The following is a 21,283-nucleotide window of genomic DNA, read 5'->3' on the forward strand; positions in this document are numbered from 1 at the left end:
CAGCAGAAACAAATACCATGAACAGGAGGCATTCTTTAATAGTATTCCTCAAAATTAAGTTGGAGGAAAATAAAAGTTATCTTTTATTCCTGTATGACATTAAGAAGCAAACGAGATTTTTTAATATCTAAGTGTTTCAAGTTGACCCTTTGGTATTCAACTGCAAATAAACTTTGAGTAAGAACCCCACAAATCCAATACTCTATTTGCAACAGAAGTGCTGAGAGTCATTGGAGCAACAGTTTACAGGACATTAGGCTGGTAGACCAGAATTACAGATAATAAAGTAAGCATATTTCCAGCACAACTATAACACGTAAAAACAATTGTTTAGGTAGTACTTAAGCTTGGATGGTCACTAGTGGTGTCCCTCAGGGCTCCACTTTAGGGCCAGTCCTCCTCAATGTTTTTATTATTTAACGATTTGGATGTAGGACTAGAAGGTGTTTTGAGCAAATTTGCTGACGACCCCAAACTTGGAGGAGTTGTAGACTCGGCTGAGGGTGGAAAGGCCTTGCAGAGAGACCTGGACAGTTTGGAGAGCTGGGCGATCACCAACCACATGAAGTTTAACAAAAGCAAGTGCCGGGTCCTGCACCTGGGACGGGGCAACCCTGGCTATACGCACAGGCTGGGCGACGAGATGCTGGAGAGCAGCCCCGCAGAGAAGGATCTGGGGGTTGTGGTTGACAGCAAGTTGAATATGAGCCAGCAGTGTGCCCTGGCAGCCAGGAAGGCCAACCGTACCCTGGGGTGCATCAAGCACGGCATCGCTAGTCGGTCGAGGGAAGTGATTGTCCTGCTCTACTCTGCGCTGGTGCGGCCTCACCTCGAGTACTGTGTGCAGTTCTGGGCACCACAGTACAAAAAGGACGTGAAACTGTTGGAGAGTGTCCAGAGGAGGGCGACGAAGATGGTGAAGGGCCTAGAGGGGAAGACGTATGAGGAGCGGCTGAGGTCACTGGGCCTGTTCAGCCTGGAGAAGAGGAGGCTGAGGGGGGACCTCATCGCAGTCTACAACTTCCTCGCGAGAGGGATTGGAGAGGCAGGTGACCTATTCTCCGCAATCACCAGTGATAGGACCCGCGGGAACGGTGTTAAGCTGAGGCAGGGGAAGTTTAGGCTGGACATCAGGAAGAGGTTCTTCACCAAGAGGGTGGTCGCACACTGGAACAGGCTCCCCAGGGAAGTAGTCACTGCACCAAGCCTGTCTGAATTTAAGAAGCGATTGGACTGTGCACTTAGTCACATGGTCTAAACTTTTGGGCAGACCTGTGCGGTGCCAGGAGTTGGACTTGATGATCCTTATGGGTCCCTTCCAACTCGGGATATTCTATGATTCTACGATTCTAAGATTGTTTTTCTCAAATGCACAATCAGAAAAGATTCTTTATGGAGCCAACTTGTAGAGAAAAAGTACCCACAATTTTCTTCCTTAAAGTCATGCTAATAAGGAGATGTTATGATTAATAACTTCTAACAAGATTCTGATTTGCTGCATTTTCACCAGAAATTTTGTATACGTACCAAACACGACACTTTTTTAATGAGTAATCAAATTTAAAAGTTCACTGATTTATTTTCTTTCCATTAAAGAAGTGAATTCCATGATAACTTAAGTAAGTTGACAGTCCCTTTTTACTTAACCACTACAACACAAAAAGGCTCCACATCTCTGGTAAGTGGTGATAACCCTGGGAAGGACTTCTGTTCCTAAGCAAAGACTGAATAAAGAGATTGTCCACAAGGGTGTCAAGCTGTGCAGGAACTTCTGGTAGTTTGGATACTTGACCTCACACTTCCAAACTCTTTCACACTACCCCAAGATGACATTTTTTGGATAATAAATTGGAATCCCAACCACCCTTGCTGTCCTTCCAGTGGCTTGAGATTTTTTGTGTCTCCGTTTGGATGGCAAAAATGGCCATGATTTCCAGTGGAAAGGCCACACCAAAATCCATGTTTCAAATTCCCCTGATTTATCCTTGCGTCAGTTTAAAATGGCTGCAGAAGAAGTCCAGAGCAGAGATTTAATGAAGTTTGCTAAAAAGAAGGAAGGAGAGCACTGCAGAGCATCACACAACCTGCTCTAGAGAGCAGCCCCTCTGGGGCTTAAACAGGGAGATGCTGCTGTCCCACAGAGGGAACAGATCAAACAGCAAGAAGAAAAACTGGGCAAAAAAAACGTACTGGTCTCAACCGCTGTGTGCTGAGAGTACCACATACCACAAAACCACACTCTTCTGAAGAATTGTTTTATGCTTATTTCCCTATGTTTACTGTTTTATTTTTTAACTGTTGACACACTGCAAGTTTGCACTCTCCACAGCCAGTTTCAAACCAGCCACCTGGCTTACCTTCTGAGTTACCTTTTCTGTGTGCGTCAGTTTGTCCTCAACCTCTCTTTTCAACGTCTTGGACGATTTAAACAAAATTGGACAGAGATGCTGACAAACAAAACCAAACAGGCCACTGGGTAAGGGAGGAAGACCACCAGGAATGTGACAACTGAGGGCAATCCCAGATGCTAATGGACACCAAAGGAGACACACAGCACTGAACAGGGCGGAACTAAGAAGAAAGGCAAGACCCATCATTCAGCACGTTTTAAGGGGCAGAGGTGACCTCTTTTTACTGCACCACTCTCTTGTGGCATTCCAGGCAGCCTGGGGAAGCTGCCTTCTACAGCTCTGAGAACTAACACATCTCCCTGTGCTGGGGACTCTTCCACAAGCAAGCTCCCCAAGCCAAACCAACAGGAAAAAAACACCCTGGTTTTATGAAACCCAAGCAAACAAAGCCCTTGCTGTCATAAACCACCAGCTAGTTAGTCCAGCAACCACATTATTAGAGGGTTTATGGTAGCGTAGTCACTCACAGAAGTAGGAGGGATTACTCCAGCTGAAATTACAACTAATGAAATGATTCCCTTGGCAGGCATTTTTCTGTGAGATGGAGCAGGTGCAACCAGACCTTCTACAGCAATGCACCTGCTACAGTAATGGACACTTAGGTACCTTGAGATGACCAGTTCAAACGAGGTCATGTTCAGATTGCTTCTTGATCCTACCCGCACATCCTCTGTGCCCACTGAACTGATGACGCAGGGACTTTCCTGGCAGTTGGCATCGCTTCAGCGCAGCAGGCAGGACTGAAGCAGATGTGCAGAGTACGAGTAAAATAAAGGGGGAAAAGGTAGGCATTATGAGACACGTTCCCCTTGCAAAATTTAACACGACTTTGATTCTCCCAGAGCTCTCTCTTGGACAGTTGAGATGCAAGATAGGTCATACACAAGGCAGTCTTTGGGAAAGCCACCAGATCCTGCACTTGCACCAGTGCAATGCAGGTAACAACAGTGTCACAGAGCAGAATGTGTCCCATAGACAGCCATCCTTTTGAGATGAAGGGTGATTACATGATCTCCCCTCACCACTGCAAATTACGTGTGCTGAAGTAACTGCAGCACTTTGCCTTCAGTTTGTTAGCAAGTTTAGAAAGAAATACACTTTTACACTGGACAGAGGTCCATTGAAAGCTAAAGCCCTGGAAGAAGGAGTTGAACAACCTCTCCTTAATTAACAGCATTTGATTCCCCTACAGTTGTCCACACAGTTTAAGAGGTTTGGATTCAGTTTCCCATTCTGTCACACCAGAAGTACCATGGCAGCATTCAGTGGAGTTGCCAGGATCCTCCACCAGTGTAAAGCGGTTTAACAGTGCAGAATCACCACCAGAAACTGCAGCAAGAGCACTGTGAGTGATCTGCCAGATCTCCCTGCAGCTCCAGTGAGGAAACAGGTGATCAGGATGAGCAGAGACCACATGGAGACAATCAGTGCTGCCTGAGAGAAAAACCACAGTGAGGGATGGCATTCCTATTCCTGCCTTGCAGGCTCCAGAAATCTGCAATTTTGAAGGTGGTTTGTACTGTCTGTAAAACTGAACCTTGGCACTTCCTGCAGAGCAGGACTGTACCTCAACTGCAAGTAAGTTTAAAACAGAAAGCACACACGTAGCCGGAGCAGATGCCCTCGTCCAACAGTTCCCACGTCACTTTAATAAGCTGTAGTCAAAACTAATTGTATGGAGAAGTGCACAGTCAGATATAAGGTCTTATAAGTGATGACAAATCCATCATGACTGCTGTGTCCCAGAAGCTAATTACCAGCCCATTTAAAAAATTTGGCACTCTATTTCCAGTGTGAGTTTGTCCAATTCCCCTATTAGAGCTCATTAAAACTGCCCTACAAACCTTCCTGCATGTATTAAGAGTGATTAAGTCACCTCAAGTCACCTGAACGAATGAATTTCATTCTGAGAGACATGACTTTTTACCTCACTGTTCTCTCCTGTCCTAACTGTATTAGCACCAGCCCAGGACAAAGAAGCCCAGTAACGTGCCCACTAATGCTGCATAATGGCAGAGCGAGCTTCTCCATCCCTGCTCTAGATTCCCCCAGCTATACTGTCAAGGACAGTGCCAGTTACTCAGCTTTAGTGTAGGACTAGGAGTACATATTCAACCAATTACCATCAACCTCTGTCCCTTTCTCATCCTTTCTGAAGCTTTCTTTGTCGAGACATAGCTTGCAATCTGTAAGTGGGATCTACTTTTTCACTTCTGATGCATGCAGGCTTTCATTTGGCACGCGTAAATGCACCTAGCTCATGAGGCAATACAGGCTGCTCTTCTAAAACGACCTACCTTCCTCATTTTTACCGCTCCATGATTTTTTATCATCTGCAAACTTCCATGCAATGACCTTGTATTTGCCTCATGCTACGGACAAAAACATGCTAATCCTCTATATGAGATATTGTACTGTTAGACTCAAACAGCTGTAAGCAAGCAAATTTGTACCTTTCCTGTACAAAAGATGGCCAGCGGCTCAAAGCAAATCAATGTTTCTATTGATCCAGACAAGACACGGTTCTAAGATATCAAACACAGTACAGCAGCCTGTTCCTCCACCCACCCTTCACAGCTCACATTTTATTTTTTATATTTAAAGAAACAACTGTAGCCTCACAGATCTTCCTCTGACTGAGGACATTGCCAAAAATGATGTCTGGTGGCTACAGCCTCCAATAAGCATACTAAATTTACAGCTGATTGTAGTTGTAAAGAGCTTAAGTTTTAGAGCTATTCATTCTCTGGTATTTACTAGGACCATATGATATTTAGGAGAGAGGTAAGGGGAGAAAAATGACTATCTTTATTGTGCATTATGTCCTGAAATAGCAGTTATGTAGAGACTTCAAAATCATGAGCTTATAAAAAAGAGGATTGTTACAATTTTATCTCTGTGGGTTTTGTTGTTGTTGTTTGTTTTTTTAACTAACCTACATTTAGCAAATCCTTTTGGCAAACAATTCCACAGGAAAGGCAAAGTTGGTTTTCTAAAATCTGTGTATATTTATAAAATAGGAAAAAACAAACAGGCACATAGAATTCACTGTCTGTCTGCCATTATTTTAAGTGTATCTTGCCACCCGTTCTCCTTTTCAGACTATGTTCCGTGACGCATGAAGAAGCCTGGAGCAGTAGATTGGAATAGACTGATTGTCCCTAACACAAAGCTTCACTGATTTGCATTGCTGTAGTCTTGCATTTCCCTCTCAATTTAAGTGAGTGTGTCCATCAGATTATTTTTCTCAAGTCTGTCTTTCTCCAGATGACTATTTCCTTTACCTGTCTCTTAAATAATTCTTCTCCGGTGCCAAGGACAGCACTCTTTTCTGACAAATCTAGACGTTTCATTAGCAAGTCAGACACTCTGTTTGCAGATCTGGATGAATAGTGTGGTTCCTGGTGGCTTGCTGCTTTCCAGTTTTCCTGTGCATTCCTGTATGTGTTCTTGTTCGACATATTCACGCGCAGGTGCAGCTCTAAGGCAGAGCATGAGGCACCACAACAGTTGAGAGGTCCCCTTTCGCATGACCCTAAGTGCTCAGTGTCTCAGCCTGGCAATGGCAAGGAGAGAGGGAAGCTGGGATACAACCTTGTAGGTCCTAAAGCTGCCCCTCCACTTCAGAGGACAAAATATACAGCAGAAAGCTTCCTCCCATTCTGCATGAGTAAAAGGCAGGGAAGAGAAGAGGGCATTCTGCCGCCCTGTCAGAACTCAGTGAGACCAACTTCCCGCTCTGTTTTACTCCAGAGGCCACACTGCCCCTTATTTTTGGCTGCAAAGTGCACAGGCAATTACCAGGTATAAGAGAAGGAAGCAATTTTTAATCTGACGTTTTGTGAAAGGCAGAAAAATTAAATGAGCCCAAGCACTGAAGTGTTTCTATACCCCTGGTGGAAGATTAAGGAGCAGAAACAAGGCTGAGAAGGAAAACTGACACCAAAAATAGTTTGCTTGGTTGTTTTCATTTCAGAGTGCATCACTGCAAAGACAGAGAAAAGTCAAAGAAACCAGCTTTTCACACACCAGAATTCTTCTGGGATTCCACACATACATCCCGTGCACCATCCACTGTAATTGTGGAATAAATGGTAATTCGTGGCTTTGTTCATCGTTAAGCAAGGGAAGTTCTCTCCACGTGTACCCCCTCCCTTGCCTTTCTCTTGACATTGGCTGGAAGATATAGTGGAGAAGCAATGAAACACGAGAAGCATAAAAGGAATAAGAAGTCAGAGTACAGTGGCTCCTACAAGATAATCAGTGCATCACACTTGCTAGAGACTAAGATCAGAGGATTAAAAAAAACCCAAACCATAGTTTTGAAGTGGGAAGTCACTCAGAAAAAGCTACTTTGTGGAGACGGAAAACCATTTGAAAAAATTGCCTCCCATGGGTTTTGTTGCTGTGTCTAGGTTCAGTAAATTACTGAGAATCTTTATGATAAATGTCAATACATAGAAGAAACGGGAAGACACATCTGAAACTTCAGCTGCAAAGTTAAAGATTGCACTTTCCAGTAAGGAAAACACAGCAATCCAGTAAGTTTTTACAGTGAAAGGGGTGAAGGACTGTTTATATTAAATGGCACTGAGCTTGTGCACTATTTTAACCTCTTTAATTGTTTAAGCATGTGCAATACTTTCAAGATTATCCCGACAAAAGGGAAAAAGGCTCACTAACATCTAGAGATTTCATTTTAATTATTCTTTATGTCCAGAGGTCTAAAATGAATAATGAATATTGCTCACCACTCTGTGATCTATGCTGCATTCTGCCCAATTTAAATGTCATCATGAATTACTGACACATTGTAACACTAATTTTCTGTGTATGATACAGATAAAACACAACATGTACTTTGCTGACTCATTTTCAAAATTCAATTCATCTTCTTAAATGCTGTCTGCTTCAGAGGAAAAGTGAGGGAGGAAAGAGAACATACGTCATGATGAGGTTATTCAAGTATTAATGCCACCATTAGGAAAAAAAAAGTGGTCAAATGTATTACACATATCTGTATGAAAGTAGACATGCAGCTTTGAAACTTGACAAGCTAGAGATACTGCTGCAAGGCTAAAAAACTACAAATTTGGGGAAATCTCTAGAATCTGCATTGCTGGCTGACTCCTGACCTGCAGACCACTGACTCTATGCACTCAATGTCTTGGCTATAAAATCAAACTCTTCATTAGAAAATTGACTTTCCTAGTGCTGACCTGGATAACCAAGGAAAGTTTAAAGGAACTTATATCCCAAGAGGACAGGGGAACTGAATTTTATGCCTCTTTAGTGAAGAGAGACAAAAGAAAGAGTGGACTACGGACGTGTGGAGTTTATGTGTTTTTTTGAGGATTGGCACCTCCACTGCCAGTACTGGGTTATGGAGTAGATTTAACAGGATACAAGATGTACAGTCTGAGCGTTGTTACAAATATGATGTACGGAGTGGAGAGCACTGAAGTTGTTTCTATTTTATTGCATCTAATTGTTTGCTATGGCTAGTTGGTTCTTTCCTTTAACCATTCATTTCCCACTTCAGTAAAACCCTCCAGTATTCTGATCTGCAATACTCCTAGGTAGATGATTATATTCAGCTAATTACGAAGGTTTTCTCCAGTGACAAGATAATCCTCACCAAGTCAAATTGTCCGTACTGACTCCACAAGCCAACACAGATGTCACACTCATGTCAGCCTTCTTAAGGGGAACAGAAACCTTTCAATTCACTAACTTTTCCATCACCCGTTATCTCAGCAAAGCAATTTGAGCCATACACTGCAAATCAGAGTTAAATTAATTTAGAAATGTACTTTAACTTTTAAAGAATATTTTTAAACTGCAAACAGACAGCTGTTTAGATACTGGTGACCATTCATTAGGCCTGGTGTTTGCCAACATTGTGCAGCAGATGTTATTTTCTCGTTGTGTATTTTCCTAAGATGCAGTCATTGTTTAAGCTTCATTCTAACAAGGACTCAGAGTTAAGTGGAAGCAGCTAAATTAAAAATGGAATGTTATTCTCCAATGTGAATTAATTACAATGACACACTGAAGTGAGAAAAACAATTCATGTTCTGCAAATAGCTGCAAAACGATTGCAATGTTAGCATTTGGCTGATCCTTATGCACAAGTGGAAGTACGAGTATGCTGGAAATGCTAGTTGTTGTGTCTCTCAGAGTGTATTTTTATAACATAGGTGTGTGTGTAAATGTATATTTGAGAGAAGCATATACATGTACATGCGAAGACAGACACGGTCAAATATTTAAATTCTTGATCTCTGAGCAAACCAATATATTTAGTGGGAAAAGACAAAATAACTTGAATAAACAGAAAATCTCTTAGTCTCACTAAACTGAAATCAAGTCCAGTATGTTAAAGACATCTTCGAAAGCTCAGGTAGTTAGTTTACTTCCCTTTTCTCTTCTAATACAAAAAATGATGAAATGTACTGAGGAAAGTTCATCTTATTCCAGTTTGGCAGCAGAGAATAGTAAACCTATGTAAGATATCTTCTCAGATGTGAGATGTTCATATATGTACCTCACAACAATCTAAAGTTGGATGCTCATTTGCACTGAATTTTAAATCCCTGAAGGTTTATCCATTAGCAGCTTACAGTCTGCAGGAACAAGAATGCTACTTACTTTTTTTATTTTTTAATCTTTCATAAATTACTCTAACTGGAGACTAAGGTGGATAAAAAGAAAGATGGTCTCTATCTACAGATAAACTGCCCTACCCTGTCCTCTCAACAAAACTTAAGTCTGAAACTTAAAACCAGCTGCCAGATTCTGACTGCTAACATTTCTTTCATCATTGTGTATTTTATAGATACCCTGCAGCAGTTTGAAACCCCCTGTTCAGCATTCAAGGAAACCAGAATAGGTAAAGAAGACTACAGTGTATGACAAGATAAAGTTTGTAGGTAGATGTAAGTTCTTTTATTGAACCGACAGGTATAGCTGTTGGAAAAACTGAATAATCTTTTGGGAATGCAAAGCCTTCTTGGAGTATGAAATACAGAAAAGAAGCAACCCACTTAAAAACTGCATAACAACAGAGAAAACTGAGATCCGTGACAATTATAGTAAAACAACACAAGAACTCAGAAGACACTAAATTTTGGTATCTGAAATCGAGACTCCACAAGATAAAGGCAGCAGCCAAGTTAACATGACATCTGTTTCCCCAGAGATCAGAGACACTACTATTAGACCTACAGTTAAAAGCACATGACTAAACCCCATTGTATGTCCCAGAGTCTGCAACTGTGCTATTCTGTTACTATCTGCAAAACTGGAGTATCAGCTTTCTACCTGTTCCACCAGAGCAGGCTCACACCAGTTACACTAATCTGTGATAAACACATGTATGACTTCAAAGGAAAGAACTGTAAAGTACAAAGGACTGTATAATGAACAACATTTGAAGGAAAAGCAGGAAGAACATGCAATGCTAAGGCCAAAGAAACATCCAACCTTCTGTTTTTAGTCTCAAGCTAGAGTTCTGACTAAAACCTTTGAAGAAAACAGAAGTCATGGCTGGCATACTGTGAATGGACTTGAAGACCATTTCATTTATTGAGATCACTGGGTCTTGCTGAAACTACAAGATCTGAGCCAGTGCACGTAAGAAAGGGAGGAGAGAGACCTAAAGAGGTCAGCAAGTGTATCAGGCTAGTTGGAGGGAGAAGCAGGGCTCAGACTTGCAATGGTAGGGGCAGCAGCAAGCCTGCTGTCACACACGGATGAGGTGGAATTGCAGTCAACCAGAGTCTCCAGCCTTTGATGCAGGCAGTTTGAATCTGAGGCGGAGCTCATCCTTTCTTCCAAATCCACTTGCCAGCTCTACTTATAAGCAACTAAACTTCAGCAATAAAAATGAAAAAAATACAGAAGAGGGCAAGAAAGATTCAAGAGATAATGGAACGAGTTAGTAGAAGGACAGCATTTGGGATTTATATACATTTGTGTGTCTGTACCTCTGCAGTACTAGAGATGCCTGTAAAACTAAACTTTATGTCAGTACTTGGTTACTGTTGATCATCATTTGAGACATCAGCGACTGGTATCCTCAGAGGACATTTAGCATCCTTGTTCACTAGGTGTGATGCCTAAAAATCATTCCATTCCTTGAGGAATTACATGCCAGAATGAAGAAGTAAAGTACTTTAAAGAGTGGTATACTCGTTGCATGCATCTTGGATTGATACAAATTTTATAAGAGCTAGTGGCACCTCCTGGAAAAGCTCTGGGACCAGCTTGTGCTGAATAATGGAGCCAGGATTCTCAGATTATTCTCTTTAAACAAAAACAAAACACCACAAAAGAGCAAAACTAAAGAAAAGCAAGAAAAGCACTAAAGACCTATCACTACCACCAGGGAAAGAGTGTCAGCAGTACAGTCAGAAGTATAGAACTATACTTCTTAATACCTAAGACTATAATTCTATACTAAGCAACATTCAGGCTTTTGTAAGTGTGTAATGATCTTACACTTACAGAGCACCTTTCATGCAGACGGATTCATTTCTGGGCTGTCTGCATACCAGGGGAATAACTGTCCTCCCTCCTGCCAACTTACACAGTGAAACGCTGTTTACACCTCTGGAGGAAAATGTTGTGCTATGCGAGTTGTGACACCACAACCAAAATGGACTGGGACGGGCAGTGCCAAGTGCTACAACAGTCAAATACATAACGTAGGAGGACATACGAAAGAAACAGAACATAAATAATCAAAACCACATTCTAGTCAGGATGCTGAGATTAACAGAGAAACTTTCAAAACATATCACAGTATTAGTCACCGAACTGCTTTTGGATCTCCTTTGGACCTTTTGGCTCTCACACAGATTTCTACAATGTATAGTCATAACAGATGTTCGCTAAAACATTAGCAACCAGCCTAACAGAGCCATTTCTAAAGGTTTAAGTAGTTATATTACATACAGTACACAGCAAATACTGATTTTAATTGTACCCAATGTAAAACAAGAAGGATTTAAAATCATATAGCACAAACAGAAAACATTTATAGAAACTTACTCACATAAATTGTTTATTTCCATGAAGGTGGAAAGGAACAGGACTGCCCATGGAGGTTGCACAAACAAATTTGAGACTCCTGCAACAGAAGGAAGATAACACAAAAGTGGCAATGACTGCAACATTATATTTAAGGCTGGGGTAAACACACTTATCAGCCTGCAGTCAGGCTTTGTGGGGCTGGATATGGGCTGAGGCCAGAGCCCCCAGGGCTGACAGCACGTAAAGCAGAGACTGAACTCCTTGCTCTGTTGCAGGGCAACCAACTTCATGGTAGAATAAGGATGCAGAAAAGCCCAAACCCAGTCCTAGCTCCTTTCTAAGTTTCCAAGAGGGAAAAAAAATCCACACTCACTCAACAAGGGGGAAGCAAAACCACATCAAACCTTTTCTGGCCTTTGGTCCAAGCAACCCAGTGCTACATCCTTCCAACCAACTTAGCCACTTCTAAAGGCCCGAGCCTCAGGCTGGGACACGAGGACAAAAAGAACAGTTCTTGCTCTTCTTTCAGCATGACAGCAGTCTACAGTTCAATCCAGGTAAATAACATGACCATTCCTGTTTTCATTTAAGAGTGTGGGTCAGGAGACTTCTGACCGAGGGAGAGCATCTTCTTGACCCCTTGCTGTGACTCCTGCCCCCACATTTTCTTCCTTTCATGGTTGCCCTAACTGAAAGGCTACTTAACCACATCACCTCCCATTAGCTTAACAGCCAGAGCAGTCAGCTTTTTTTTTGACACCGACTGCCCAGGTGATCTTTAAATGCTACTTTCCAGAATGCAGTTTCCAACAATTAAACTTAATACCAGGTTAACATAGAATTAGATTTTTTCCACCGTGGAACAGGAATAACACTGAATGGGGAAAAGTTTCCTAGCACAAGAGTGTTTTATATGAAATTGGAAGGCAGGTGTCTTTCCCCACCCCTGGGAACAGGCCTGCCATGGACCAACTACAACAACTAGCAGTAGTGAGACTGAATACCAACCCACGTGGCAGCAGGGCAATCTCTGACACAAAGTCATAAGGCAAGGATCCATCCTTTATTAAATTTTAAATGTATTGCCTTGCTATGATGTTTCTACCCACGTGGCGTTCATCCACTTGCTTCAAAAAATTATCACTCAGGAAGGATTGTTACTTGAAAACCACCTAAACTACAAATGGATCCGAACAGCAGTCATGCAGACAAAGCACGTATTACGAACAAGTAAATAACAGCTTTTCTTCTGGGAAGAAAACAAATCCTCGATTCCTGGCAAGGAGGCAAACCTCTGTTCCTAGCAACCAAGACTCCAGCACAATAACCTAAACTGATGAATCAGAATTTGTGATGACAGAAACAGAATTATACACAGCCTTCCACAAAGGTTTATAGGAGAAATTAAACATAACTACATTACCAGTAACATGACAAATGCAGCTAAGCTAGAAAACACATGATAAAAAAAATAGTAACTAAAGCAAATGGTAACCATGAAGATGGTTTTATCATTTAAGAAATGAATTCCATCCACCTGATTGCTCATGTTACCTTTTTCCCAGTGATACTGAACTGAATTGGCTATTCAGCAGCATCAGGACCATTAACTGCTAGTACCAAAAGTGGGTTTGTTTTTCACATCAGGCAAGAGATGATTGACAGCCGTGCCAGAGTCTGTATAGATTTTAGCATGGGACAGACTGTTGACTCTGTGACTTTCTTCACTGTGGCTGGGCAAAACCACAGGTGGCACCAAGAGGAATTTAGCAGGAGGAATTTATTTCCTTTGTTCTTCTCTTGGTAGAAATACGAGGAATAGAAAAGTAACTACCAGTGACTTACTCACACTAGGAAAATGTGCTTGTTCCTGTAACAAGAGCAGGGGTAGAGGAGCGGACCTCCCTTAAACTGACGACTAAGGTGAGGGGGAAGATGTGAAAACAGAACATTTAGGCATTATTTTCATATTGACACAGATGTAGGCATGCATAATATCAGATTTCCTTCATTAAACAAAGACCTAACAAGATTCACTGGTTGAAAACCAAAGCTAGAAAAATCCGAACAGAGAAGAAAATGAAAATTTTAAATGAAAGTAATTAACTACTGGAATATTTTCTTGAACTGTGTTGGTAGGTTTGCCAGCACCCCACTTGGATAGCTCGCTAAAAGATAAAGCTTCAAACAACCCGAATGCATTACACTTCACATGGAATAAGAGGGTAATATTTCATGGTATATACCATAACATAGATATGAGTACATGTGCTTAATGGTCTCTTCTGACCTTGAATGACCAAAAGCTTTAACCAAGTAGACAGAAGAACAAGAGAACAACTTCTGGACTCTTCTGCCAACTTCATTGACAGTAATTAGTATCTTACTGGATAATAAAATCCAACTGGAATCATTTCAAGGTAACACCAGCGTAAGGCTGGAAAACTGCATGTTTGATGGAAATTAGATTTTATAGTTATACTGTCTCTCCATTGCTTCAGACCTAGGAGCTTTTGAAACTAATAACCAATTTGAAAAACAAATGGGGGTACTACGTGCCTGAGAAATTAAATTCTTGAAGCTGAGGGGCCAGGTGTATAATTTGTTGAAAATTTTCAAAAAGGCTTTTGAAAAGGCCACTCACCTAAGGCTCTTGAAGAGCTAAACCTCCATGGAATAATCTTGAGGATAAGTAACTGCATAAAATAGAAGAAAGAAAATGTAGGGGGAAAAAAGGGCAATCTTCATAATGATGTTCACCACTGGTTGTCCATCTGGATCTACAGTAAGGGCCTATTTTATTCATCATAAATTATACAGAAAAGACAGTAGACAGTGAAGTTGCAAGGTTTGCTGGTGATGCTAAATTATTTGGGAATACACAGAGTCACACCAAACCCAGCTTGGTGTAATTTTGCAACCAAACCCAAATGATAGACAATTAAGAATTGTATGACCAGCATACCCAACCAGTGGGACAGGGCACTGGATCCTTTTGCCCCTTACTTTGTGAAAGGCTGAAGTCATTTCACAGAGCAAGAGGCAGGATAGACTGCATTCCCTCCTGAAATGCTTTGTGAGGGCAGAGAGAAAGCTTGTCTACTCACCTTATCTGTTAGGTTGTGATTAAAGGCTTGTCACCATACACACAGAGGATCAAAGATGCACACGGCATCTTTGAGGTTATTGGAGAACCCCAATAACCTCATCAGAGGTTCCTGCCTCCAATGGAAAGGAAGGGATCAGGGTGGTTTGGGGAGGAACAAGCATGGGAAAATAGAGGGATAAGAGGATCAAAGGGGCTAGATGTCACACTCATCTGGCCATGTCCTGCACCTGATCAGCATAGTCTGTCCTGCCCTATTGATCTCCAAATTTAAGTATTTTCTTGGGTGAGGGGACACTGTATTCTCTGTGCAAGTGTGTACCTAAGGTCTGAGCCCAAGTGTCCCCGTGCTACCAGCTGGAGAAACTGGGTGGAGTGAGAGGTCTAAGTGGCAGGAGAGGGTGCCATGAGACATAAGGGCCACTGTGTGTAGGGTGCCAGAAACAGGGGAAACCAGAGAACATGGAGGTTCAACTGTCAGCATCTGAAGTGAGGACCACAGGTCAGAGCAGCCCATGTTTCTGCGGTGCCAGCAAGTGGAGAGAGCAGGGGGTGTGCATATTGCATGTGTACACGTCAGTGTGATCGCTGACACGAAGCTGCATTACCAGGCAAGGATAAAAAGGCTTGGGAACCAGGTACCAAAGCAGCCACAAGTCTGTGCCAAATAGTGGAAAGACCAAAGGATCTGAAACCTGGCTACTGAGGGATCAGCAAGTACAAGCCAGCTCATGGACAGACTATGAAACGCGGGGGTCAGCTGAGAGACCCGTTTGCATGGCAAGTGCACACAAGAGGACCCAGCTTCTGCATGGATCCATATTGTATGTATGCATGTATGCGTGTATTTATACATGTATATGTGTATATATATATATTATGTGTATATAAATATATAAGTATGTTTACGTATATTTTCCACTAATGGGCTTTCACCCTGATCAGCCAGAAAGGGGAAGAGGATGAGTCTACTGCTGCTGTTTATATTTGCAAGTGTGTTGTGTTTTCTGCCAGTGCTGATCTGCCTGGCCAATTCTTTGTGCATGTATATAGGTGCTCTGCGTGGGTGGGTGTCTGCTGGGAAAACATGCTCAGTCTCGCCAGTGGCTGGAAGGGGGAACGAGGAGCCTCTCTCAGGCTGCCAGATTCAGCAACTTCTACCAGCATCTACATGAGACCGCTCCATACTTGCCCAAAGAGACACAAAGGCTCTCCTTGAACATCTTTACACCTGTCCAGCAGCATACTGCAGGGCTTACCACTGCATCCTTTGTGAATAAAGGCTGTTACTCAAAAAAGGAGCATCTCCAAGGAATATAAATCCAAGAACTCAATTCTTTTAAATACATACGTATCTAGCTTGTCAGACTGGCTTAGTTTTTCTTTGTACTCTCTTAACTATTCATGCCTGCTAACTTTGGATTTTTTTTTCCTGAACTTGAGGAGATTAGACCCCCTGTGGGAGATAATTTGCTTCACTTTCCTGGGATTTTTGCATTCACTTCATCCTGTGGTTTCTTTGATTGAACTATCTTACTGGAATTGCTGCTTGATGCACTTGTTCCTTTATAGCAGCTTGTACCAAGCATTCTGCCAACTGTCACTCGAGGTAGTATAGAAATTCACTTATGTTCATGCCTATGTAAACCAACAATCAAAAGAATGACATTTGCTTGACAAAAATGTTACACCTTAAAAAACAGCAACTGAGAAATCTGGCAATATGATCAAATCTGTTCTCTGCTGCAGTAAAGTCCTACCTCAAGTACAGCTTATTCCATTGACATCTACCACAAAGCAGAATTCAGCTGAAATTTGAAACTTGCAGGTGAGTATTTAAGTCAAAATAGCAGATCAACATAGGAAATCTATTTTCATCATCCCATAGCAAGCTAAGTTGATTTTTTTTCTCTTTCAGAGTGAATGCTTCTTGCTATTTATACTAAAAATGTAAGAATCTCATGCAACATGTCATGCAGTTTCAAGGAGACTATTTTCTTTTTGGAGAAGTAGGAGGTGGGAGATCACTGAAAAGAGCAAACAAGCAAGCTGTTTCATCAAGAAAGGAAACAGTGAAACCTGGTTTCCTAAAGATCTGTGCTACGGGTTGAACTCTGCGTGGCTTCTCTCCTGTTTAATATGGATTCTATTTATGCTGCGTATTTCCCCTCAGAGCATTAAATGGTCTTTCTGTTACATCCAGACACGCATGTTAAAAAATGTATCGCAACTTATTAGACTTTTGACTCTTTCCTCTCTGCTAAATTGTTTGCAGTTGTCCAGGAGGTTCAAAGGTTATTAGAGGTGAAGTGACATACATATCCACACAGCATGATCACATTGGTTTCGTTTTCCTAGGACCAGGCCAATATCAAGTATCACAGAAAGGTATGCTACGCGTCAATCAAAGAACAAGAACTACAACTACGTGATTCAGAGGACTAGACAATCTAAAAAAGCATCCTGGCCACCAATTAGCCTAATTAGCCCTGAGCAGCCTTACCAGGTGCCTCCACTCGCCCTGCTCCCTGTGCCCCCTGGAGAGATTTCAGCTTGGCCCTGGACTTTCAGTCCATGCTTGAGATATTTTGTAGGGATATCTCTTCTCAGTCCTGTCTCCAGTCCTGCTTTCTGGATGGGCCTCTGACCTACGCTGTACATTTGCCTCCTGTCCTGTCTTCTGGACCTGCTGGAGATACTCCAGCATTGTTTCCAGTCCTGTCTCTGGCCCTGTCTCCTGCTGTTCCTGAGTGGACAACATGGATAGATCCTGGACCTGACTCATCCCATCGCCTTGCCTGGGACTGTCCACGGATCCTGGTGCCAGCACCTGGCACTACCCCCAGTGTTCAGATACAGTGGGATGGTGACCTGGACAACAAGGACAACGTCTGCAGTCATTGCCACGCTTCTGCTCCAGTGGATCCCTGACAATAAGCTTTCTACAGGAAGACTACTAGACGAGAAAGGTGTTTGCATTGGACTAAGCCATGTGCACATATCTTGTCTTAGGAAAAAATAAATAATAAGGCCACACACATGCTATTTTTCAGCCTGAAGAGCAATGCAGGCAAATAGGGTTCTGCCTCTACAAAAAAAAAAAAAAAAAAGAGAGAGAGATGCAAGGAATTTCTTAGAACATCTCTACCCAATGCAGGGGGCAAGCAAACTATGAGAGGGGAAAATCTCGCATGCACATGTTACCCATGACAGATCTGCATGTTTCCATTTCCAAGGCAACACCTACATTTGATGCTGATCCCAGCTAGAACTAGGCAGTGCTATTTAAGCTTTCCTAGCAAACCAGTTGCCTTGTGTCAGCCCCTTGCTCCTCCTGTCTCTCTCACACTGACTCTTTGGAGCATCATTGTCATGCTGTCATGATGGATGAATTCCTCTCAATGTCACGCCGTGGTGACTTTAAGGCAATTAATCACAACCCCAAATTACAAGAGGACGCTATATCTGGAAACAGTGATGCATTTTGGTATCAGCTGAAGGAAACATCTTTTAATGGTATAATTTTTGTATCATTAATGAGGAGAAGTGTATTATTTAAACTTAAATCCCATAATGAGACATACAGGTGCACCCTGTAGTTTTGAGCAAGCTCCAACAAAATCAGTGGTGCACAGAGGTTCCCAAAAGTATACAGCTTATATTCCTGACCAGTGTGAAATCATCACCCATTCTCCTCCTCAGAAATTCTGTTTGGTTTCTCATCTAGAGGGTATACTTGTACAAATATGCCTGTACAAATATGCCAAGAGGAAACTGATTTCCTCTTGATTGTCTTTCTTAACAGCATACATTTCTCTGAAGGGTTTAAGTCTTTATAAACAGAGCAACTAATCCCCCAATGTATATGTTGCCAAATGTAGATGCATGCATGTAGACGTGTGTGTGTGTTTACAATGATAAGGAATATAACCATACGGATTGTTAGAAAAACACCGTTTCTGGTAGATGATGTGCTGTGCTGGTAGAAACACAGAAATGTGTTCTTTGAATGCTGGTCTCTGTTTACAGTAGCAAATTCATATAAGTTGCTCCACAAATATTCTCCACTTCAATTTAGAAGGTGTTTATAACATTTGACATGACTTATTTCTTATGTCTCTATTTTCAGGAAATACTTCAGGAATTTCTTCTGTTCTGGGGAGCACAACCATCACTGGAACATAAAGAATTTCTACTTCATGAACCACAGAGGAAAGATTCATTCACTGACACAGAGAGCACCACAGGTTTCATCTAGAGGAGGCCCTATGTGTAGCTAGTGGCTTATCTCTCTGGGAAGTCTGAGATTAAAGACTGGCAGGCCGTAGATGCTCAGTGCTTATTCTCAGGCACCTGCTGACGTCTTGTGTATTCCACAGCCAAACCAGAGGCAGTCATAAGAATACAACCACTAATGTCATTAGATTCCTAGTGAGATACAGCTAGGTCCACAATCTGTGAGCAGGAGCATTCTCTGCAAGTGAGAAGAAGGACAAAGTAAAGAACTCTCTAAAATTAAATCCTTTAAAAAAATAGCATGTACTCTATCCTGACCTAAGCAAAATGCTGTACAAACTCAGGGCACTATGAATCAAAAAGACAAGTGCTGGAGGAGAGCAAGAAAAGTGTTTCAACTTAAACTTTCTCTCTTCTGTAACAAAAAAAATGACGCCAGATATAGGAAGGGCTAGAATTGCAACGATGTGCTGAGCCTTCCTTGAGGCAGAGTGCTGAAACGTAAACTACTGCCCAACTGGGGGTGCAGGTCAGAGACGGTAGATTACACTCGCATTCCTTCTAGCTTCTGCCCTAGGGAATACCATAAATATCTTAAATGACCTCTTTTCTTAGCCACTGGTCTGGAAACTTGCACTTAATTAATTTTTCCCCATTCACCATAAAGATCTAGGACTCTATCCAAGTTTTTTTTTTAGTGAACATCCAGCAATAAAAGCAGGCTTCCCCAGGCTTAGCAACAGTTCATAACTATGATTGGCAGCTCCTTCCAAAGTCTCTGCAGGTCACTCGGAACTCAGAATCACAACCTATCACAGGTACTCCAACAGGGGCATTTTCCAGGCATGAGACTTTTGCAAATACTTCCTTCATGGTTTTGCCCAGCCATACAGTTCAATTCAGTAGGAGCTGAATTTAACCGACACTCACATACCAAAAAGGCTAGGTAATTGGACAGGAGGATACTTTGAGCCAGCTGACTCTTCATCTTTTAGAAATAAATTACTATTAATTAAGCTACCTATTTCAGAACGAAGAGCTGTCTTTTTCTCTCCTCATCCTAAAAGGAGTAAACCCCATGTTGTACATTTTCTTTTAGTTACTGACACTGCTAGGGTATGTGTTGCTTCTTTTATTTCAGCTAACAACTCCTAACCAAGAATGCAAAAATCCCATGATCAGGAGAGCAAGCAGGCTGACTCCAGACAACTGGTTACAGCACATAGCTACAAAGAAGACAACTTGCACGCTGCAGTCATGTTTTTTGAACAGCTTGTGTTCTCTGCAGTGACTAGATTATAGAATAAGTTTATCAAAGGGAGCAGACCTAAACAGTAATTCTTAGAGGAAATGTACATAAAACTTCAAATGCATTTAGCAAATATAAGGTCCCCTAAACAGCAGAACTCCACAAAGGCACAGCTGGCATAACTACCTCCTGTTCTTGGTACATTTGAAATAACTTCAGTCTAAACAGAGCACCCAGAAGGGGAGAATATTTGATGGCAAAAAATACATAAATTATAATGGAAATCTAAGTGGAATGCTAACTAATTTAATCCCTGATACTGCAACTGTTTTACTCACACATCTGTTTGCAAGACCAAGGTCTTAGCCACACAGTGAAGTAACTGTCAAGAGTCCTCTCTCTGAAAACAGGATGAAATGGTTCTTCCATTACGGTACAAGAAAACAGGGGTTCTATCAAACAGTAGTGATAGCCCTAAAATTCTCCACATGCACTTCTGATTTATAAAACCTAGTAAAACTGTATGTTGAACAAAATAACTTTGTATGGGTCTCTTTATGTGGCTTGCCTGGGCAACCAGCCAGTAGTCTGAAATAGTTTAATATTATACAGAAAACCGACCTGTAAAATCAATCACAATAAGTTCTGTGCGGGAAGCCCAGGCCAAGGGTGAAGTAGCCAGTTATAAAGCATTGTGCTTGTGTTAATAGTGTAGTCAATATGCAGTTCTTTGCTGTAGTTCTTTCTTTAGATTAAAAGTGCCTGACAAACCCCTGTAGGAAGCTGTAAGTTAACATCATGACAACTTCACTGCCCCTGAGGAAAAAAAAAAAAAAGGAAAGAAAAAAAAAGTACTGGGATGTAAACTATGAAAACATACTTTTCATTTTTAGATAACATGGAAAGCTTTGTTCCCTCTCTACGCTCCTACCCCCCCAAGAGGCATATCAGGGTTTTCAGGTTTTTCTAATGAAGTATTTGTGCATGATAATCAATCAGCTTGACTCTGTGGCTGTGCCATGCTTCAGCCTTAACTGGAAAAGCATGTGAAGTTGGTTATAAGGGTACTCTCCTGGCAAACGGACAAAACGGATTTCAACTCCCTCAGTTTGAGGCTGCAGTTGAAGAGGATGCGCCCTGGTTCTGAACGCCACCCGAGGGACAAATACCTGATTTATTAACCCTACCTCCTAGTACCACTTTGCTGCAGTGTCTTCTGAAAATGGCGATGACATTCCACCTCAT

This window comes from Cygnus atratus, chromosome 3, assembly GCF_013377495.2.
Source record: "Cygnus atratus isolate AKBS03 ecotype Queensland, Australia chromosome 3, CAtr_DNAZoo_HiC_assembly, whole genome shotgun sequence".
In the NCBI taxonomy this organism is placed as follows: domain Eukaryota; kingdom Metazoa; phylum Chordata; class Aves; order Anseriformes; family Anatidae; genus Cygnus; species Cygnus atratus.